At 50.3% G+C, this 23,808-nt stretch overlaps 1 protein-coding gene and 1 non-coding gene across 2 annotated transcripts in view; both read left to right on the plus strand.

Moving 5' to 3' along the window:
• Positions 1 to 23,808, plus strand: part of PPM1H (protein phosphatase, Mg2+/Mn2+ dependent 1H) — a 331,573-nt gene that overhangs the window by 174,343 nt on the left and 133,422 nt on the right. The gene's annotated exons all lie outside the window — the stretch shown is intronic.
• On the plus strand, positions 21,864 to 21,998 carry LOC129403023 (small nucleolar RNA SNORA15). The gene has a single exon (XR_008629013.1). It is a non-coding gene; the product is annotated as a small nucleolar RNA SNORA15 (small nucleolar RNA).

Genomic DNA, 23,808 nt, shown 5'->3' on the forward strand with positions numbered 1-23,808 from the left:
TTCATTCTCAAATTCATCCGGTGCTGGGTTTGTGGGAAGAGTTTTGATTACTGTTTTAGTTTTACTGTTTGAATTTAAACCTTATCCATGTTCTGATGCATTTGTTAATTGTTTTTTGTTTCATTCTGATTCAGTCTAGAAATGTAAGAATTTTTCTTCTTGTGGGTTGTTCCCTTGTTACAATTCTTTAGGGTTCTCTCCTTTAATTTTTTATATATCTGTAGTATCTATAGTAACATCTATTTCGCCTCTGACTTTGTGTTTTCTCTCTGTATGACTAAATGTCTGCTATATTAATATTTCCATAGTTCTTGATCTTTTGGCCTTTTAAAAAAATCTGTTTTACTAATTTATGCTTGAATTTATATTTTCTTCCATCTACTGACTTTGGTTTTACTTTTTTTCCTTCAGTTCACTTAGGTGTGGGTTAAAGTTTTTTTTTATTGGTAATTCTTATTCCCTGAGGTAGGTCAATATGACTCTAAAGTAACCTCTAAGTACTGCTTCAGCTCTGTCCTATAGGCTCTGAGATCAAGTGAAATTTGTTTCAGGAATGTATGAATGGTACGACATAAGCAAATCAGCACATGTGATACCGCGCATGAGCCAAACAGGAGACAAAAATGATGATTATTTTGATGAAGGCAGAAAAGGTGTTTGACAAGATGCAAGTTCCTCATGATTAAAAACCTTTAGCAAAATAGACCTGGAAAGAATGTGTCTCAATAGAATAAAAGCCATCTATTCAAACCCACAGCCAACAGCAATAGGCCCCAAACTGATAGCTTTTCCTGTCATATCAGAAACAAAGCAAAGATTCTCATTCTCACCACGCTGTTCAATCGAGTGTCAGACCTAGCAAGAGCAATGAGATAAGAAAAGTATAGCATTGCACTGTAGCACTGTCGTCCAGTTGTTCATCAGTTTGCTCAAGCGGGCACTAGTAACGTCTCCATTGTGAGATTTGTTGTTACTGTTTTTGGCATATCAGATACGCCACAGGTAGCTTGCCAGGCTCTGCCATGCAGGCGGGATACTCTCAGTAGCTTGCCGGGCTCTCCAAGAGGGACGGAGGAAATGAACTCAGGTCGGCTGTGTGCAAGGCAAACGCCCTACCCACTGTGCTATTGCTCCAGCCCATAGAATATTATTCCCTGAATTCTTCCATGTGTGGCCCCCAAACAAACAAAAGTAGAGATGGCAGCTTAATGAATAGAAGATATTTGCACAACGAGGTTCATATCCAAGTAATACATAAAGAAATTATATATTCTATCCAATTGATACATAAAGAAACAAACCTCAACAGTACACAAGAATAATAATAACAACTCAATCAGAAAGTTGGAAGAAAATCTGAAGAGATAATCCATAAGTAGACATAAGGGTAGGGACTAGAGAACGGGTATAGGAGAGACACTTACCTTGCACGAAGCCAGCCCAGGTTCAATCCCTAGCACCCCAAATGGTTCCCCAAGCACCACCAGGAGTCACAGAGCCAGGACTAAGTCCTGAGCACTGGCAAAAACAAACAAAATGATAGTTGATAGGTCACTGTCACTGTCATCCCGTTGCTCATCGATTTGTTCGAGCGGGCACCAGTAACGTCTCCCATTGAGAGACTTGTTGTTACTGTTTTTGGCATATCCAATATGCACGGGTAGCTTGCCAGGCTCTGCCGTGCGGGCTCCACACTCTTGGTAGCTTGCCGGGCTCTCCGAGAGGGGCAGAAGCCTCATATACTAAAATTGGAACGATACAGGGGCCGGAGCGATAGCACAGCAGGTAGGGCGTTTGCCTTGCACGCGGCCGACCTGGGTTCGATCCCTGGCATCCCATATGGTCCCCCAAGCACCGCCAGGAGTAATTCCTGAGTGCAGAGCCAGGAGTAGCCCCTGAGCATCGCTGGGTGTGACCCAAAAAAAAAAAAGCAAAAAAAAAAATTGGAACGATACAGAGAGTTGATAGATACCTGAAAAAATTGTCATCATCTCTTTTTTTCTGTATTTTTTTTTAACTGAATCACCGTGAGATACACAGTTCCAAAGTTGCTCAAGCAAGTGGAAGCAATGCTAAGCAAATGGGACCTCATCGTCTCTTTCTTAATGGGCAAATGCGGGCAGACCCAAATGAGACATCTCACACCCACGAGAATGACCATCTTCCAAAAGACAAACTGCGGTGAGGATGTATCGAGAGGGGGGCCTGTGTAGGTAGGAGTGTAAGTTAATGCAGCTGTTGTGCTGTTGTGGAAGATAGCATGGAGATTCCTGAGAAGGCTTAAAATAGAAATTCCAGGCAGTCCAGTTATCCCACTTTGCCTATTTATTTAAAACACACACACACACACACACACACACACGAACATCCATTGGAAGAGATGTTCCTACCCGGTGCTTATTGCATCATGGTGTAGAATAGCCATGAACTGCAACAACCTAAAAGCCCATCTACTGATGAATAACAAAACTGTGTTCTATAAACACAATGGAATACTATTTGGCTATTAAAAAAAAAGTAGATGAAATGTTGCCATGTGCAGCGGCAGAGATGGACCTAGAGGGTATTATGCTTAGTGAAATAAGCCAGAAGGAGAAAGACAAACACCATATGATTCCACTCACACGTAGTAAATGGAGAAAACAAAATTAAACAAAAATAAGCTTTTCGATTATAAGACCAATTAGTGGTTGGTTACCAGAAGGGAAGGGAGGAGGAGGGTGTGGTGCATTGGGACAAAGGGAACCGTTATATGGTGGAGGATGGAATCGGACTTCGGAGGGAAACTGAGGCATGGCCACACGTGCTGGTTCCCAGCCGGGCGTACCTGACAGCGCCATCCTGTTATCATGCAGTTTATCCCTCCGTTGGCAAAAGATTTAGAATCATAGACTCCCTGGAACACAGAGATGAGGATTTCCAGAGCCCAGATGTCTGATTCCGTCTGGGGGTCTCTCGGTGAGATTGTAGTTAGGGGAGCATCGGCGGGAGCCCACAAGCCAGGAAATAAACCCGAGCCCGGTCCACAATGCAGAGCTGTTGAAAATTCCTGGCGCGTCCTGAGACTCGGTTCCCTGCATGGAAAACCAGCCGCCTTCACGAGATCTTGTGAACCTGCAGATCAACATCCAGTCAGACACGGCCCTGACCAGGTCTGCTCCCTGGACGCCCCCAGCCCCACCCCGTCTCCGCTGCCCCTTTCCTCCCTTTGCTCATTTGGTGTCAGAGGATGGATCCGTTGCCCCATTCTGGAGAGCAGAGGTGTCCAGTTGCTTCATATGGCACTTTGGGTGTGACTTGGTTCCCTGCAAACCCACCCTGGGCCTCCTGAGAAGCCCCCCAGCCTTGACTCTTGGTCAGGCTTTCCGTGAGCTTTCCCGGGACCTGGTTTGCCACCTGTGTAAAACTCCCACATGCAGAGCTGTGTAAATCCCCTCTCGGGCTGCGTCAGCCCCTCACGCGTGCGGGGATTACACGTGAAAGGATGTTCGCGGGCTCTCGGGGCGGTTCTCTCTCACTGCCCGTGTTCGATGCTCTCAAGCTGCTTCTCCACCCGGGATGGCTGTTGCCTTGGACGGATGAAGGAAGAGCGAGGGCCAAGCTGGTGGCTGGTTAGTTGCCGTTTATTCGATCTCTCGTCTCTCCCAGCTCTCTCCAACCCTCTGTGTGTGTGTGTGTGTGTGTGTGTGTCTATCTCTAACTGCACAATTCTTTCTTCCTGCTGTATCTGTCTCCTTTATCTCTCTCTGCTGTCTCTCTGCTGTCTCTGTAACTGTCTCTCCTTCAATCAATCCATCATCCATCCATCCAACAATCCAGTCCTTTCTCCCCGAAGCCGCTCTTTTTTATCCTCTCACCACGCCCCCCCAACCACGCCTCCCCACAGGAAGCATGATCAAAAATGTTTTCCCAGACTTCCCAACCACCTGCAGCCCACAAGGACAAAGCAACTCTTAAAGTGTGTTTCTCCTCTCCTTAGACCTGCAATTTAATTAGCATCTTTAATTCTCCTTCCTCATATTTACCATTCTGTATGGACACAGTAATAGACACTTTTAGACTTATAGGGTGACTCTCCTGGGGACATCTCACCACAGACTCAGACTACAGTGCTCAGGCCAGACCAATCATTCCTAACCCCAGCATGGTCCAATTCTAGTTATTATTTTTGGACCACGACAGCATTTGTCCATGACCAAGCTCTTAACTTCTAGTTAAGGATTAGGGCACTTTGGCCAGGCCCATCTCGATGCCAGGGTAGCTCATAGCTCACCGCTTGCCCTGGGTCCATCCAGTCCCTCATCGGGACCCTGCTTTGGGGGAATCTAGGAAGTAAGGGCAACTGAGGCTTAAGTCCAGAGAGCAGATGTCCAGTAGGTAGTATTATCTGGAGTCAATCAACTCCCAAGCCACAGGCTTGTCTTTTTAACTACCGAGAGTATCAAGCCCGCGTGGCAGAGCCTGGCAAGCTACCCGTGCATATTGGATATGCCAAAAACAGTACAATAAGTCTCTCAATGAGAGACGTTACTGGTGCCTGCTCGAACAAATCGATGAGCAACAAAAAGCAATTGCTCTGAATTAACTCACCGTGCAGAGGACAGTAAGGAGAAGAGAAAGACAATATTGACGAGTCAGTCTGATCAGGAGACAAAGGCAATTGACAGGTTGGGTGGCAGTCCACAGACACCATCTCCCAGTGGCCAGGGAGGAAGGTGAAACCAACGTCATCACACAGCCACCTGACGTTAGGGAACAGTGTTCAAAGCTCAGTTCCGATCTCTTACCCTGCACTTCAGCCCGTGGGTTAGTGAGTAGGTGTGGGCCACAGCCTCGCCACTGTGTTGTCTCCGAATCTTGTTACCATCACCAGTGCCACTAGTGTTCCCTGTGCTGCCAGTACTACAGGGCACTGCCAGTACTAGTACCATTCCTACTACCAATGTTACTCATAGTATTATTACAACCGCCTGGCACCTATTGCTACTATTGCCGGATGAAGGGCTGGGGTGGCACTTCTGAAGCAGCAGTTCATGCCGTTGTCTTGAGGGAAGAGGCTTCCCAGGGCACAGCACGGTCTGGTTTGGATTCGGGCTCTGATTTAAGTCAGTGTCACACCCCAGACTCTGCAGACTGTCATTTTTACTCAGTCACTGTTAGGGGAAATCAAGCCAGAATTGTATGAGGCTTTGTGGGGGAAAAAGATAATGTGAGGTAAAAATTAGAAATAGGGGCTGGAGCAGGGACAGGGGCATTTGTGGCTGACCCGAAATTGGATCCCCGGCATCCCACGTGGTCCCCTGAGCACCACCAGGAATCATTACTGAGTGCAGAGCCAGGAGTAACCTCTGAGTATCACCGGGTGTAACCCAAGAAGAAGAAAAAAAACATTAGAAATAAAACTAAAACACTTTCTTTGTATGTGTGAGACCCTGGGTTTGATTCTCATCACTATATAGTACTTCCACTGAGCACTCAAGGAGGAGCAACCCGCTAAGCACTGCTGGGTGTAGCCCCCTACACCTTCCCCAAAGGAAGACCCAGCCGAACTGCAGGTATTGCTAAAGAAGGGTGCAGATAAAACGTGGACTCGTTATAGAATAACATCACATGAGGCTGACACCCAAGGACAATAGATACAAGGGCCAGGAGGATTGCCCCATAGCTGGAAGCCTGCTTCATGAGCGGAGGGGAGAAGGCAGATGGAACAGAGAAGGGATCACTAAGAAAATGATGGCTGGAGGAATCAGTTGGGATGGGAGATGCATGCCGAAAGTAGATAATGGACCAAACATGATGACCTCTCAGTGTCTGTGTTGCAAGCCATGATGCCCAAAAGTAGAGAGAGAGTATGGGGAATATTGTCTGCCGTGGAGGCAGGGGGAGGGTGGGAAAGGGGGGGGGTATACCCAGGATTTCGGTGGTGGGGAATGTGCACTGGTGGAGGGATGGGTGTTTTTAACCCAAACATGAAAGCTTGCAACTATCTCACAAGCCACAAGAATAACCACAAGGTGATTCAATAAAATTAAAAGAATTTTAAAAAAGAGAAGTAGAGAAACAAAATTTTAATAAATGAAATTGAGTTGATGGGGAAAAAAGTAAAAAATATAAGTGGCCTTGAGGCACGTGGCCTTCATATGAATTCTAGTGGCACAGGTTACTGCAGGACTCTTTGGACAAGTTGCAGGATGTCTCTGTGAAGCACTGCGCTCACCTGTGTGGTTAAAACCAGAGCCTCCTTCCTGGAACTGTTACGTTCAACGTGAGTCACAGCAACATTTATAGGTGCACTCAGTGTGCGCTGGTTCTTGCCTTTATGAAAACAGAGTCTGAAAGACTTGGTATTCCTTAAAAGTAGGGGTCTCGAGCCGCGGAGCGTGGGTTTGGGTTCCAACCCTACCATTTACTCTATGATTTTGAGCAAGTGACTTAATCTTTCTGGGTGCCAGTGACCTCATCTGGAAAAAAGAACTTATTGCTTCTCTATCTCATAGACTTGTCAGGAGAATTAAAGGAGCTACTTATTGTTTTTGTTTGTTTTGTTTTGTTTTGTTTTGTTTGGGGTCACACCCAGCAGTGCTCAGAGCTTACTCCTGGCTCTGTGCTCAGGAGTCCTGGGGGGTCCATGCACACTACCCACTGTACTATCACTACAGCCCCAGGAGTTACACTTAAAAATATTTGCATACCCGGGGCTGGAGCGATAGCACAGCGGGTAGGGCATTTGCCTTGCATGCGGCCGACCCAGGTTTGATTCCCAGCATCCCATATGGTCCCCTGAGCACTGCCAGGGTAATTCCTGAGTGCAGAATCAGGAGTAACCCCTGTGCATCGCCAGGTGTGACCCCAAAAAGAAAAAAAAATATTTGCATACCAACTGTGTGTCAGGCAAAGTTGATAATGGAGACAAAAGAACTTGCATTTTAGGAGAGACTGTAGCACTGTCTTCCTCCATTGTTCATCGATTTGCTCAAGTGGGCACCAGTAACATCTCCATTGTGAGACTTGTTGTGACTGCCGTGCGGGCGGGATACTCTCGGTAGCTTGCTGGGCTCTCCGAGAGGGACGGAGGAATTGAACCCGGGTCGTAGGCTCTGAGTATGCTGGAGGTGGCTCAGAGGCAAGCTAGTAATGATAATGAATGTTCACAGTGAAATTCATTTGGTGTTGCCACACTGCTGCCTGCACGGGAAAAGCCTCTGTGGACTGGGGCTGAGGTCAGCGTGTCGGACACGCTTCTCAGACGACCTTTTTGGGCTGCAGCAGGCTCCACGGTGGCACCGCTCCTGCTGCCACACATCAGCTCGGGTTCGAGAGCGATATTCCTCCCCGATTGGTCCTGTGGGGCTGTGGGTGGTGTGGACGCAGCTTGCCGGTGCGGTGGAATTAGCTGTCAGACTTTCAGGGCTTTGGGGTACATGGAGCCAGCTTCAGCGCTCAAATTCTGTGTCTTGGCAAGCTAGGGATGTCTCTTAAATACCTGTAGCACTGCAGCACTGCCGTCCCGTTGCTCATCGATTTGCTCGAGTGGGCACCAGTAACGTCTCCATGGTGAGACTTGTTGTTCCTGTTTTTGGCATATCGAATACGCCACGGGGAGCTTGCCAGGCTCTGCCGTGCGGGCGGGATACTCGGTAGCTTGCCGGGCTCTCCGAGAGGGATGGAGAAATCGAACCCGGGTTGGCTACGTGCAAGGCAAACGCCCTACCGCTGTGCTATCGCTCCCCCCCACTATTAAATAATAAGAACAACAACAAAAAAAATAAGTCCCTTTTCACAAAGCCCTTTAAAAATCCTTCAGGCTTTCCCCACAAAACTGACAGACACAGAAGGTTGGTTGGGTTTTTTTTGTTTTGTTTCTCTTTTTGCAACCTTTAACTGTGTAGTCAAGGTCGACACTTCCCGGGATGCACAGTGGCTCTAGAAGCCAGAGTCTCGCACCTGCCCTGATCCCCCTGCCCCAGGCCGGCTGCGCAGCCTGGCTCTCGTGCCCTCGCTTTTCCTTTCCAGTGGCCTCCCGGGTGGTAGAGGAGCTTTGAGGTCACCGAGTGGGGAACTGTGTCTACGAGCCGCCAGGCCTGCCTGCAGAAACGGGATGCATGCAGTTAATCTTCCCACGGATCCAGCACCGCGCCTGCTTTCCGTGTCAGAGTTTATGTCTGTTTCTCCCTCTCTGTTATGTTCTCCGTGATCCTAATTGCCAGCAGTATTTCAAGGACATATGGTGCCTCTTTCAAGAAGCTGATCCGGCTCTCAGTGTTAAAAGGTTATCCGGCTAATGGCTCGACTGTCTTTGGCAGCTTCCAGACTTCTTCACTGAGATGCAGTTCTTTGTGCGGTGGCCCTGTGTCTAAAGCAGACAGGGGCACTTGAGGTAGGGTCGTGGTTAGGTCGTATCGATTCTAAGGACAGCTCATTATTGGCTGTTATAATTATATTATGATTATCCTTGGTTGGACTGGAGCTATCGCACAGTGGGTAGGGCGTTTGCTTTGCACGTGGCCGACCCAGATTCGATTCTTCTGTCCCTCTCAGAGAGCCCAGCAAGCTACCGAGAGTATCCCGCCCGCGCAGCAGAGCCTGGCAAGCTCCCTGTGGCGTATTCAATATGCCAAAAACAGTAACAACAAGTTTCACAATGGAGATGTTACTGGTGCCTGCTCGAGCAAATCAATGAACAACGGGACGACAGTGCTATAGTGCTATAGTTATTTAAGAGGGGGGAAATGATAGCACAGCGGGTAGGGCGTTTGCCTTGCACGTGGCCAAACCGGGTTCAATTCCTCCATCCCTCTCGGAGAGCCCGGCAAGCTACCCAGAGTATCCCACCCACACGGTAGAGCCTGGCAAGCTCCCTGTGGCATATTCGATATGCCAAAAACAGTAACAACAAGTCTCACAATGGAGATGTTACTGGTGCCCGCTCGAGCAAATCGATGAACAACGGGACAACAGTGCTACAGTGCTATCCTTGGCTGGCCACACTGCTAATTCAAACTTCCCTACAGTATCTATACTTCCACCACTCTGCTTTTCACATGGTGCTTTCACCCAGGGAGAGAACTGGCTAAACATCCTTTAAGGAAGCTCTAACAGTGCACACAGTCTTCAAGCCATAGTCCTGAAAGGCCACTTAATGCACCTCCTATACTGTCTCTCATGGGCTGGGTTTGCTCAGACCACAGGTTGGTTTTGCTGCGATTAGTGCAAACGGCAGTCCCCTCCACTTGCAGGCCAGGTTGTCACAGAAGCCACCCCGGGCCATTTCTCACCCCTGACACAGCCAGTAGGACCCTGTCCCTTAAAAGACGGGAGTGTTGGGGCCTGGGCGGAGAGAATATAGCAGCGAGGGCGCTTCCTTTGCACGCACCTGACTCAGGTTGGATCCTCGGCATCCCAGATGGTCCCCCAGGCACGGACGGGGTCATTCCTATGTGCAAAGACGGGAGGAACTCCCGAGCATTGCTGGGTGTGACCTCCCACCAAATCAAAACAGACACGAAAGGTTGGAGTGGATCCGTGGAGACAGCGCCAGGGTTAGAGCCCGTTGCCGGCACAATTAAGGCCCTGGATTAGAACTCCGGAGCCTCAGGGTCATCCCCAAGCATTGCCATGTGTGGTCCTGCTCGTCCCTGGGCCGCCAACTCGCGGGCCTGCCCATCCAAGTTGAGCGTCACCCCAGCTCTGCTAGGTGTGGCCCCTATGGAAGCAAGAAGCCGGGGCGCCAGCGCGATTGTACAGCGGATAGTGTTTGCCCTGCAAACGGCTGGCCTGGGTTTGATCCCAGGCACCCCCTATGGTCTCCTGAGCCCACCAGGCGTGACCCCTGAGAGCAGAGTCAGGAGTAAGCCCTGAACACGCTGGATGTGACCAGAAAAACCAAAACCAACCAGAAAATGGAATTCTGGGGCTGGAGTGATAGCACAGCGGGTAGGGCGTTTGCCTTGCACGCAGCCGACCCGGGTTCGATTCCCAGCATCCCATAGGGTCCCCTGAGCACCGCCAGGAGTAATTCCTGAGTGCAGAGCCAGGAGTAACCCCTGTGCATCGCCGGGTGTGACCCAAAAAGCAAAAAAAAAAAAAAAAAACACACAAAAAAAACACGGAATTCTGAGATCTTCCAGCAGTTTCTGTCTGCTGTAGACCCCTCCCCCCTGACATCTTCCTGAGTGGGCATGTCTGGGGGTCAGAGCCCTGGAGGTGCCACTACCCTGCTGCAGCCCCCCGGGTACCTCAGATAGATCTGCAGTTACATGAGGGCACAGAGTTAATGGCTCTCTGACTGCACTGTCAGCGGGCAGTCTTCTGGCTGACCCAGTATTTCTCTAAGAACTCTCCGCTCACCGTGCTAGGAGTATCCAGCGGTGCTTGCAAGAGAGAAGTAGCACGCGTGGGCTTTCTAACATGTCTCAGCGGAGTGTGCATATGCCAAAACAGAACCGGGAGCCGTGGCTTGGGGGTCGAGTACAGGCTTTGAGAGTATGACCTTGGATCCTGAAGCTGGCAGCAGAAACCCAATAAGCACGTCCCAGGTCATGCCTCGGGGAAAATCAGGCGACGGGTTTGAAAAGGCGGACGAAGCCGGGCCCTCTTTGCCCTGATCATGTGGCATTTCCCAGGCATCGATGCCTGGCTGCGTTCAGCTTCTGCGATGCACTCGTTTCTTCCGGCGATTTGGGTCCCACCTCCTCTTGAGCTAGACCCCAGCCTGGCCTGGCACCCGCTCGTCCTGGGCTTCGGTCTTCGGCCTCTGCCCACAGAGCTGCCAACTCTCTCCGCCCAGTTTCCTTGTCGTGCTCTCTCTGCTAGCCACGCCCCTTCCTTCCGTATCCGTCCCAGGAGACAGACACTTCCTTTGTCCCCTGCGCCCTTGAGCTTCCCTGAACCACCACAGCCCCCTCCGCTTGGCTTACTAGGGCCCAGTTAGGTGTCTCTCCAGGGGCATCTTCTCCTCCTGTTCCCTCTCCTCTCGGGCCTGCAGGATCAACTTCCTGGGCCTTCCACTGTGGCTGTGTGGCTGAGTTGCAGCCAGGGTGGCCTGACTGGTATCTGGTGTGCAACAACTGCCCAGCCCTGGTCCTCCAAAGTCTCTTACGCATTCTAATGGTTTCCTCGTTTAATCTCCAGCCACCCACACCTGTAGCGCAGAGACACTGAACTCCTCATTCTTGTGTGCTTGCCAGTATGACCTTGCTTAGAAACCTAGTTTTTGTGGTTGGTTTTTGTTTTTGTTTTTGTTTTAGTTTTTTGCTTTTTTTGGTCACACTCAGTGATGCTCAGGGCTTACTCCTGGCTCTGCACTCAGGAATTACTTCTGGCGTTGCTGGGGGGGACCATATGGGATGCCGGGGATCGAACCCAGGTCGGCCATGTGCAGGGCAAACGCCCTACCTGCTGTGCTATCGCTCTGGCCGCGTGCATCACGCTGGACTGTGGGAGGAGGCTTGTGAGACCAGGAGCTGGTGTCCCTGGAAACTGACAGGTGAAGACAGATGCAGGGAAGCATTAAAGTGGGGATCAGGCCCACAGAAGCCGAGGAGACACACCAACGGTTGCTAGGAGCTCCCAGGAGCGAGTTAGCCAATGAAGGAGTCTCCTCTGGAGCTTTCCAAAGACACTGAACCCAGATGACCCCTTGAGTTCAGACCTGCACTGTCTAGAACTGTAGGTTTTGGCCATCCAGTCGGTGGTGATTGGCTGCGTGGATGCTAGGAACCTTCTAGAGCCTCTGACCGGGCTCTCTTCCCTGTCCTGCCCACTAGGAACTGACAGACCAACGTGGCTCTAGAGGTGTTTGCTGAACAGGCAAAGCACCAGGTGCCTCCCTCTCTGGGACCCCCGCCCCCTGCCCTTGCTGCTAATTGACGTCTTTCCTGGGCTGCTGTCTTAACATGTATTGTGCTAAACCACTGAGATGTTTAGGGGTTCTTATAGCTAGGACATCCCCCCTGCTTCTAGAGAGAGGAGGAAGGCATAGCGCGCGCGCACACACACACACACACACACACACACACACACACACACACAGAGCCTTTGTCCTTTTTTCCTTTCTGGGTTCAGTCTCTGCTGGAACTTTCTTGCTCACTTCCTCTCGTCCTCCTCCATGGAGGGTCCTCTTCTCACCTCCTCCTGAAATGCAGCTTATCCCGGGATCTCCATGGCAACCAGCACATCCTCTCCTGAGCCACCTGTCTGGCTCCGTGTGCCTCTCCCATCCTCACTGTTGCCTGAACGTATAAAGCCAGGCTTCTCTGCCTTACCTCAGGCCCCGGGACACCTGCCTCCCATCACGGGGCGGCCCCTCTGAGGCCCTCCACAGTGGCAGGGTTCTCCTTGGGACACTCCTCAGAATTTGTCCTTCTGTCCCATCCCACCACCCCTGCACCACTCCAGTCAGCTTTCTAGTCAGCATTTCAGAGTTTGAGAAACAGTACTTGGGGTCGATTCCTCGTCCAAGATCCCCCTAGAATCAAGACTGACCTTCAGACCCGGGGCCCCTACATGCCTTGAGTCTTTCTCTGAGAAGCATAAGAAACGTCTCTGGGGAAATGTGTGTTGCTTGTTTCCTCACACAGAGTCCCCTTTCCCAGGTGCCACTGGGCACTTTTCTCTCACATACCCTTCGAGGAAAGCTTGAGGCTGGAGGGAGGGAGGGCGGGCCTCGTTTTGACCTCTGAGCTGTGTAAACTTTGCCATTTGTGACCACTTTATTTATTTATTTATTTTGCTTTTTGGGTCACACCCAGCGATGCTCAGGGGTTACTCCTGGCTCTTCTCTCAGGACTTACTCTTGGCAGTGGTTGGGGGACCATATGGGATGCTGGGAATCAAACCCGGGTCCGCCGTATGCAAGGCAAACGCCCTCCCCTCTGTGCTATTGCTCCAGCCCCTTGTGAGCACTTCTAGAAAAGAGTGTCACTTTTACAGTGCTTGCGTTTTTTTAAGTGATTGTTCTTTATGTTTGTATCGTTCATTCTGGCTTCCCTGGATCTTTCTAGCTTGATTTTCATGCACGTTTCTTTATTTTGCTTTCTCTTGTCTTCGTTTATAGAATCTCCTTTCCAGTTCTTCTCGGGGACGAGTTATAGGGTGAGAGCAAATAAAAAGCCCTGAAAACTGGATGGTTTTTCTTATTCCCAGAAGGGTCCCTGTTTCCTCTCTCCAGTGTTGTTTTCAGGGGTCTGGATTAACTCCCTGGGTCTGCTGACTCCCGCCCACAGCGGGTGCCGGTTCCCCAGCACCTCTCCTTGTAGACTCCATCAAAGAGCCTCATGCGCGATCCTCACAGGAGCCGTTGCCTTACCTGGTACCCCTGTAGGCAGCCTCCTAAAACCCTAATAGGGCGGCATGCCTCTGTCCTGTCTCAGTCCCAGCACTGGCTTCTCACCTTCCGAGTCCGCTCCGGTCTCTGTGGCCGCCGTGGTCGCCTCTCTCTGCCTCCATGTCCTCTCGTCCTAAGTGCCCGGAAGCCTGGGCCACAGACTCCCACCTGGAGAGCTCACTCTCCCCTGCCACTGTCTGCATGAGATGCCGCCACCTCCCTCCTTGCCTATGACGCCCAGGTCAGGGCGTCTTCTGGAAGATTCGACTTGGATCCTACTTTGTGGGTGAGGGTTTATTTGTGTGCATACATTTGTGTACATGTGCACATGCGTGTTTATGTGGGCGGTATGTGTGCGTGCATATATATGAGTGCGTGTATATGTGTATGAGTGTGTTTGTGTGTGCACGTGTGTGTGCACATGTGTAAACGCATGCACACTCCACTCAGGAGTCACATCCCTGGGTGTTTGACATTTTTTTTTCTTTTTGGGTCACACCCAGCGATGCTCAGGGGTTACTCCTGGCTCTGCACTCAGGAATTACTCCTGGCGGTGCTTGGGGAACCATATGGGATGCTGGGAATCGAACCCGGGTTGGCCACGTGCAAGGCAAACGCCCTACCCGCTGTGCTATCGCTCCAGCCCCTCTTCCTTGACATCTTGCCTGCTTCTTCTGTCCCACCTGGTTCGGTCCTCGAGCTGCTGCCTCATTTTGCATTCTGCAGCGTCACTGAGGGACTGTGCTCCCCTCCCTGACTCTTGGCAGCAGGAATCCCCCCTTACCTTTGTGTCCCCTCCACGCCTCTTTCAGAAGCCACTCAACTCTGCTTAGACGTTTGCTTGGAAATGGTATCGCTGGGCTCGGGAGGAAGCCCAGAGGGCTAGGGCACATGCGCACGAGGCCAGGTTTGATCCCCGGCACATCAGAGCCTGACAGGCACCTTGAGGAGCACCAACAGGGATGACTCCCTCTCTCCCCTACATCCACACACATAGAGAGCCTCGTTGTTTGAAAGGGCCATGGCAATATTTAGACCAATTTGAACTCTTTATAATCGTCTTAAAAGGAACCTATGCGGGGCTGGAGTGATAGCACAGCAGGTAGGGCGTTTGCCTTGCACATGGCCAAGCTGGGTTCGATCCCCGGCATCCCATATGGTCCCCCAAGCACTGCCAGGAGCAATTCCTGAGTGTAAAGCCAGGAGTAACCCCTGAGCATCGCTGGGTGTGACCCAAAAAGAAAAAAAAAAAAAGGAACCTATGCAAGTAGGCACACTCAGTCTGGGAACAACACCGCTTATGGTGGGTGTGCAGGAGCCCAAAGTATGAAGAGGGCTGGTGTGGGAGAAACACCCCCTGTGGCCCCTGGGCACAGAGGCACCTGAAAAGCACGATCCCCCCTCCCTGCACCACTCCACTGTCTGACATGTATCCTGTCCATCTAGACTGCAGATGGCCTTGGGAATAAGCAGCCTGTCCACGGCCCTGGCGTCCCTTCTCTCACTTAAATGACAGGGCCCAGGAGATAGCACAGGGGCGGGGGAGGGGCTTGCTTTGCACGCAGCAGGTCCGACTTCAGTCATAAGTGCCACAGACTGTCCCCGGAGCCCACCAGGAGGGAGCCCGGAGTGCTCTAGGGCATGGCACCTGCATCACAACTAAAGTCAGATAAACTTCAGTGACAGGATCTTGTTGGCCTTGGTCAGTTCTGCCCCACTCCGGGCCACCCTGTTCAACCACAGCAAGATCATCAAACAAAGTCTCTGCTCTTTGCCCTTCGGAGCTGAACGTTTGAATCCATCTAAACCCTTCCGGCAACCTGCCGGGTCCTGTTCCTGGCCCCAGCCCATCTTCCCAGCACCCCAACTCCCACGCCTGTCTTCTGACCCCGAATGAGCCTGCTTCCCCCTGGGATCAACGCTCAGGTCACCCTCCTGGTCTGGTCATGCCCCCCGGAACCTCACTGCGCAGCATATCGACACTTTGCCACCCCCGGCACTGCTCTCTACCCAAGCGTGCGGCTCCTAAGAGCAGACTGTTCTCTTGGGTCCCCTGCAAGAACCCCGTCCCTGGCATGGAGCAGGCACTGGGGGCATGTTTGCCACCAGAGCACAAGCAAGAGAGGAGAAGAAAGAGCTTGGGAGCCCTCATTTGATCAGCCGGAGTGTGGTGTGGTGTGACAGGGGCGCCCTTACACTCCAGGTCGCATGGGTTTAATTTTCGTGCATTTTTTATGGTTGAAAATTTCATGCTCCTTTGGAGACCGAACCTGCCATCTGGACAGAATGCTTTTGTTCACTGTAGCTATTACCCAACAGTGTGAGCCAGATTTGCTTTCAGATTGGCGGTTTGGCTCTGCCCACTGTCTGCAGCCGTCCACTCCACTCCCTAATGTAGGGCATACCTAGATTCCCAGCACATGTTTTCATCGATGTAGGACGGGAGCCGAGGGACCTTGCTGTCTCCAGACGCTGCCTCGCAACATACCGGCTCCAGAGCGAATGATCTCTCTGGGTGCACTCTCTTTTTCTTCTGGGTCACTCCCATTTGTTCTCATTTCCACTATTTTAGTCCCTGCTAATTGTCTGGAGGGAAATTCCCTAGCGTTCGACATTTTTAGATGGAGTTTTGCAAAGGGAATAAGACGGAGCGTGGTCACCAGGAACTTAGGATGGCAACCCCGTGTCAGCCGACAAAAGGTAGCGGTGGATTCGGGCAGGAAGGGTGAGCTGGGCAGAATCGTGATATTCCCTCGAGAATGGTGGACAACGTCCTCGGTTACCCAGTCACCCTGCAGGAACAGCCAGGAAACTGGATGAGAATGAGCCACCCAGAGTGGGAGAATTATTCTCCCACGCAAACAGAGCATATTGAAGAAAGAACCTGTAAGTGAAACGTAGGGCTCAAATTTGAGTATGGCCAAACTGTTCACCTTCCTGCATCCTGGCTTCTTCAGACCTGCAATGAAGTGAGTTAAAGAGGCTTTGCAAACCCAACAATATTTGTGAGCGACGGTCACTGGCCACGGCTCTGCTCCCTGCACTGCTAATAAATGGTTTGTGATCCAAAGTTGGCTTGGAAATGACATTAGCGATTCCGGCTTTCTGTATTGGACACAGGACACCTTCTCAATGACCCTCCAAGAGAGGAACAGCTGAGAGAAGGAAGGCTCATAGGAAATTGTAGCAGTTGACATTGTGGTGGACTGGAGTGATAGCACAGCAGGTAGGACGTTCCCCTTTCACGCAGCCAACCCGTGTTCGATACCTCTGTCCCTCTCAGAGAGCCCGGCAAGCTACAGAGAGTATCGCACCTGCACGGCAGAGCCTGGCAAGCTACCCGTGGTGTACTCGATATGCCAAAAACAGTAACAAACAAGCCTCACAATGAGAGACATTACTGGTGCCCGCTTAAACAAATCGATGAGCAACGGGATGACAGTGACAGTGACATTGTGGGGTCAAGTGAACAGTGTGACCAGCAGCTGGGAAGCAGTGCACCACACAACAAGGAAATAGAGTCCCACTGGTGAGCATCTTCTTTGCCGGCATGTGGGAGAGAGTCATCTACCTAAGTGGAGACCTGCCTTCCTAGGTAGCAGTGACTGAGGTTCGTTCCGTGGTGGAGTCCAACTGGTTGTGATTAGGTCACAGTCCTCCACCTGAGATTCAGTGCTTACACCTCAGGAGGACTAAGTCCCTGAGCTATTGTCTCTCCCCTCCCCTCCTCTCCCTATTTTATGTTTGTTTCAGCTCTTCAAAGTGCTTTCAACGCCCCAGGTTTTCACAGAGAGGAGAAATCCACTTGGCTGATGTGCATCCTTGGGCCATTGAGACTTCTCTTGGGTCCGAGGTCTCTTTCTTTTTTTTTTTTTTTTTTTCCAGCGGCAAAATTACAACGGAGTCAGTGAGGGGAGAAAGATTGCAACTGGGTAGGCAGATAAATTCGACATTTAAGGGCTGTCAACGCGGATGCCTCCCTCCCGAAGGAGATCAAACACTGAGTTGATCAGGAAGCTGAGTTTTGGTTCGGTTCACTGGTCCAATGAATTCTCCCTTGAGTGTGCGTGTTACATTGTCTTTAGATTCCTTAGACCTCAAGAAACGGGTGAAAACAATATTAACAGGAAATAAACACAAGCGTCGAATGGATGCAGAAACCCCACACTCGCAGAGACACCCCCAGCCCCCCGCCCCCATTGGTGAGAACGCCACTGCCAGCAGAGATGAATCATCTGGAAGGTTCGTGTGACCTCTGACCCCACCAGACCTCGAGGCAAAAATAGATGCCCTTCAAAGACTTTCTAGCTTCCAACAGTCCTTCATGTGGAAACCAAATGGCGATGTTGATTCCCTTATGAGAGACCTCACAGCTACAACAAATGGCTCTAAATGATCCCAGCCAAACGCGAGAAAGTGTTAACTTTTCATCTGTGATTGAAGGGACGTGATCGTCATTAGGATGCGTTGCTTCGGGATTCTGCAGTAGTTTCTAAGCACTTGGCTTTAAGCGCTACGGGTTGGCCTTTGGAACAACCAACTCATGTTTCAAATTATAACGAATGTCTCTATTAATGCCCTCTCTTATTTCTTCTGAGCCGCCCTCCTAAAACTGAGGCTCTAAAGGTTTGCCTGTGGAAAGCCTCCATCTGTGTCTGTCCTTTGAGAGGCGCTGTGAATGGGACCAGCCAACGGGAAAATGATGATTGTGTTCTAAGAGCCTCTTGTTCCGCTGAGCCTGTGACTTGTTGACTGATGCTAAACGTTTTGAAATGTACATTTGAATAGACCCATAGAAGTCGGGACACAGAAACCTGGGATTTGTTAGTGTTTCTCATGAGGGTGTTGCGGTGTGATCTCATGATTAGGAATGCTTCTCTAGCACAGTGATTAGAACGAGCTTAAACCTTGAACCTTGCCCCGAGGAAAACATTTAAAAACTGTCTCCCGCCTGGCACATTTTTGATGAGTTTTCCTGTTAGTGTCTTTTTGGCCCCTAGTACATGTACTTCTTCACTGATTTTTTTTTTTTCTGCTACCCTGTGAAATTTATCAGGATGATCTGGTTTACTTTTTAATTTGTGTGTGTGTGTGTGTGTGTGTGTGTGTGTGTGTGTGTGTGTGTGTGTATTGGGGGGCAGGGGTGGAGCAGTTGCACAATGGACTCTAGGGTGCCAGGAATAAGATGCAAAGCATGTTGTCATATGCAAAGGTGCAACTTCCACCCGTGTATAGTAAGTCATATGGTGATTTGGGGGGGGGTGTTAGAGGGGAGGGGGTGAGGTGGGTACAGTACTCAGAGGGTCTGGGGCATTCTTTTGGCAAAACTGTTGTCAATAAGGTCAGTGGCTGGAGGAGCTGGAGCTATAGCACAGCGGGGAGGGCAAACGCCTTGCATGCAGCCGACCTGAGTTCGATTCCCAGCATCCCATATGGTCCCCTGAGCACCGCCAGGAGTAATTCCTGAGTGCAGAGCCAGGAGTAACCCCTGTGCATCACCAGGTGTGACCCAAAACCAAAACAAAAATAATAATAATAATAATAAGGCCAGTGATTCAATGCTAGGGTCTAAGGTATTGTGAGACTGTGGCCCTGCCATGCTGGGGGTTACTGCCCACCCACCCCCAGTAATGCTTGGTGGTCTCCGGGATCACACCTGGTGATGCTGAGGAGACCATCAGTAATTCCTCCTTACCTGCCCACGGCCAGCCGGCCTGTGTTGCTGGCTCAGCGGGATTTCATTATTCCCCGACCTGGACCTCCTCCTGTTTATGACACCCATCGCCCTCAGGAATGGATGTTGTATATTTATATGCACATATTTACTTCACAGAACGTTTGTTTAAAAAAGGTCTTTTTACTGTTGCATAAGCAGCATGTTACATCTGTGCAGTTTTTAAAATACAAATAAACCATTTAGAAGAGAAAGACGTCTCCGCCGGCCCAGGGCCATCCATCTTCCACTTGACGGTCCTTCAGATGTTAAAAGGTGCCCACTGTGATCCTCCACAAGTCTCCTGCTCTTCAAATAACTCTCTCTGGCTTCCCTCGCGGTCTTCAGAGAGCTCGTTGGAGTGCCCTGTCATCCGGACCTCTGGCCCTGGCCCTTTTCTGGTGTTCATTTTTCTCTTCACACACATTGCGCTGAACTCTGTGATGCAGGCCGGTGGCCGCCCGCCTTGAGAGACAGTGGACTCAGTCCAGTCACCCCCCTGGCCGGCCCACCACATAGCCGAGCCACGCAGATGCTCTGATGAACTGAAACACGTCAGTGTCGTCAGCCTTTCTTCAATCGATCATTCGCAATTTGATTATTTTCACTTCTACTAGAACCCTAGTCTTTATGGCCTGCCTGAAGATTGTGAAAGATTGCATTGGTTTGGAAGTTCAGAGAGCTTCTTAGCCCGTGGTGTTTTGCTCACCGGTCTGGAAGGAGATTGGCATGAGTGTGGGAGGGACGGGCTCTCGTGGAGGACCCAGCAAAACACCAGGGACGACTCTACTCAATCGTCAGCCCTCTTGAGCCTTTTCTCTCAGCACCTGTTACTTTATCCCCGTTGACAAGTCACCTGCTTCATTTACAAAATACCTGGCCTGTCATATTAGAAACTGAACTGTGAGGCTGGAGTGATAGCACAGCAGGTAGGGCGTTTGCCTTGCACGCGGCTGACCCGGGTTCGATTCCCAGCATCCCATATGGTCCCCCCGAGCACCGCCAGGAGTTAATTCCTGAGTGCAGAGCCAGGAGTATCCCCTGTGCATCGCCAGGTGTGACCCAAAAAGCAAAACATAAAAATAAAAATAAAATAAAAACTGAACCGTAGGAGCCAGAGAGACAGAGAAAAGGCTCAGAGTGCACACCTGGCTTGCACAAGGTCTTGAACTCAGTCCCTAGCACTGTATGTCCCTAGGCACCACAGGACCGAAGCAGCATCACGTCCTGGAGCCCTCCAGTGAGCCCTCCAGTCCCACCCACAGAGCTGGGCAGACCATCACAAAGCGTGACCCCAAGGCCTCCTGTGCATGGTGGGCACACCCAGCAAGTGCTCAGGGCCTTCTCCTGGCTCTGTTCAGGGGTCACTCCTGGTCAGCTTCATGCAAGACAAACACTTTAGCCCTTATACTTTCTCTCAGGTTCTGCCTCTCCCTGATGAAGGGACGTCTGGTCTTCACAATCTTTCTTCCCGGCGCCCTGACACACTCATTCCCAGGACTTTGAGGGTCCCGAGGCGTAACCCCTGGGTGCCAGAGGACTGGATCCCATTTATTCAACAGCATTCTCTTGTGTCATTCAGATTTTTCATCTTTCTCGGCCCGTAGTTTCTCCTTACTCGTGTTTATTTTCCCCTTCCCCGTCTGACAGTTACAATGGAAATAAATAGGACTTCTATTTCTGCCTTGCCATCGTTCAATACTCCACCTTTGATCTCGGATAGTCAATTATTCGCTTTCTTGGTCACCACAATTTGTCATGGATAACTGAAGAAGGTCATTTCTGTTGTCTTCACCACGTTGCCCAAGTACAAGTCTGTTCGGAGCCTTGGCCTTGTGAACGCATTTGATAGGCCAGCATCCATCCTTGGTAAAGTTCCTATCTGAAGAAATAGAATTTGAGGGGCCGGAGCGATAGCACAGTGGGTAAGGCGTTTGCCTTGCACTCGGCCAACCCGGGTTCGATCCCCGGCATCCCATATGGTCCTCCAAGCACCGCCAGGAGTAATTCCTGAGTGCATGAGCCAGGAGTAACCCCTGAGCATTGCCAGGTGTGACCCAAAAAGCAAAAAAAAAAAAAAAAAACAGAAATAGAATTTGAAATTATCCCCCCAAACTCATAGCCTGACTGTTTGTAAAATGGGAAAAGCACAAGGTGCAAACTATCGTTCTTCACCTGTGCGTGTCAGGGGGGTCCCTATGTGTGGAACAGACCCCTGAGGGAAGCCATAGGCAAGCAACAGCATCCTGCAAAGATGAGTTAGAATGAACCCAATTTTTGGAACATTCCAAGGGAAAATGAGAAGGTGCCGAGCCCTTAAAAACTCGCCTTTTTTTTCAGAGCTAATCTGGTTCTTCCTTACTGTCTCTAGAAGCTGAACAGAGAAATGGCCATGGACGGAGGAGAAGTCACTTTATAAGAAACATATGTTGGCCTTAAATACCCGTGTTGTCTTTTTATGAGTCAGGCTGGAATGTGTGGAAGTCTTCTTTTGTTCAAGCTCGAATTGGGTCCAGGACTCGGGACAAAAACAGCCTCGTTTTTTTTTGCCTCTTTTCCCTAATCCCAATTGAGGAGAGAAAGTCATTCCAGAGAAGCAGCAAAGACAGAAATAAAATGGCACCGGAACAAGAGAGTCCCCAAGCTTCAAATCAACACTTGACTCAAGTCAGAGTAGCAGATATTCAGAGCTTTCTGGCGCTCTGTGGAGACAGAGCGAGGGAGAGAGCGGGGTGAGAACCCGACTTGCTTCTGTGAAACACCCACCAGGCCCCTTCCCCTCGCCTGCTTCTCAGAGGAAGCGCTTCTCAAAGACAGGAAAGGAAAGCGTGACTGAATGCTGTGTTCTTTTTATCAATATTTTACACATTCAGACACGGTGCAAAAGTAAAGTTTTCCCTTGAAATGGCTTTTGATGGTATGCTGCTTTTCTGTGGCATATCATTATAAGAAAAAAAAAATGGCTACAACTAAGTGAGAAAAAAAAATACAGAAAAGGCAGCCAGGGTGCATGAGATTGATATCTAAGAGACAGCAGCCCTGGTTATTCACCTGACAGCACTTCTGAGAGTAGGACCGAGGGTCTCTAGAGTGAAGCCCACCTTGTCCCCAAGACACGGAGGGCCAGGTAAGTGCATTCCTTCCTGAACTGACCCAATTGTGGTAGAAAACTGAAGACATTTTAGGAGACCTTCTTCCCCTTGTCTTTGTGGAACTGCCACACGGATCTATAACTAGTCTTGGAGAATAATACATATTCAGAGTATCTGATGAGGCTCCATGTCCTGCAAGAAAGAAAAGTGTTTCCCTGGTCCATTTGGAGTATGAGGGTGAAGATAATTTGGGAGAGGGCTCTGCCATCAGACAGAATAAATTCCCATGTTCAAATTGTAGTGACCAGGTGGAATTCATTGATGTCTTTTCTCTGCTGAAGAGTTCACCAGGTAGGGGCTGGAGCGATAGCACAGCGGGTAGGGCATTTGCCTGGCAAGCGGCCAACTCGGGTTTGAATCCCAGCATCCCATATGGTCCCCTGAGCACCGTCAGGGATAATTCCTGAATGCATGAGCCAGGAGTGACCCCTGTGCATCGCCGGGTGTGACCCAAAAAGCAAATTAATTAATTAATTAATTAATTAATTAATAAAAGAGTTCACCAGGTAAACGAGGGGATGGATCCATCTTTCTAGGTTCTTGCTTCATTTCTAGCCTCCTCTTTACTAGACAGGCAGCCCGAGACACTTGTTCCAAGCCCACCATTTTAGCTAACTCTCATTAAGCCTTTTTCTAGCCTTCCAGCCCTGACCCCATTCCTGAGTACTCCACATGCCCCAGATTAATGCCTGAGCACCATGCACATCCTCTAGCCTGGCACACCCGATCCACTACCCTCATTTCCTTCACGCTGACTTCTCCTCACTCTTTCCTCTGGTGAAAGCATACATCTCACTCACTGCACAAGCTGGGAACCCTGGCACATTCCCAGACCTGTTTCTTTCACTAGGGAAAATATAACACAGTGGGTAGGGCGTTTGCCTTGCATGTGGCCGACCCGGATTCAATTCCTGCATCCCTCTCGGAGAGCCTGGCAAGCTACTGAGACTATCCCACTGCACGGCAGAGCCTGGCAAGCTCCCCATGGCGTATTCGATATGCCAAACACAGTAACAACAAGTCTCACCATGGAGACGTTACTGGTGCCTGCTCCAGCAAATTGATGAACAATGGGACGACAGCGACAGTGACAGTGACGGTTATCCAGGGGACCAAGCAGTGCCAGGGACTGAACCCAAGCTTCCCACATGCAAAGCATGCACTTTGCACTCTGCCCAGTGAGTTCTTTCCACCCCCAGACGTGGGACTTTAAAGCTAGTGATGAAGAGGTGCAGGAATGCTCTCTCTATTCTACCTTTTTTCATTTGTTGTTGTTTTGGGACCACACCTGGTGATGCTCAGGGGTTATTCCGGCTCTGCACTCAGGAATTACTCCCACTGGTACTCAGGGGACCATAAGGGATGCCAGGGATCAATTCAGCCACAGACCGCATTACTATCTCTCCAGCCCTATATGGCCATTTTAATCTCTCTTCTTTCCTGTGGATTTTTTTTGGGGGTCACACGCAGTGATGCTCAGGGGTTACTCCTGGCTCTGCACTCAGGAGTCACTCCTGACGGTTCTCGGGGAACCAGATGGGATGCTGGGAATCGAACCCGGGTTGGCCGTGTGCAAGGCAAACGCCCTACCCTCTGTGCTATTGCTTCAGCCCCCTTTC

The sequence above is a fragment of the Sorex araneus genome, chromosome 2 (genome assembly GCF_027595985.1).
Source record: "Sorex araneus isolate mSorAra2 chromosome 2, mSorAra2.pri, whole genome shotgun sequence".
NCBI lineage: Eukaryota > Metazoa > Chordata > Mammalia > Eulipotyphla > Soricidae > Sorex > Sorex araneus.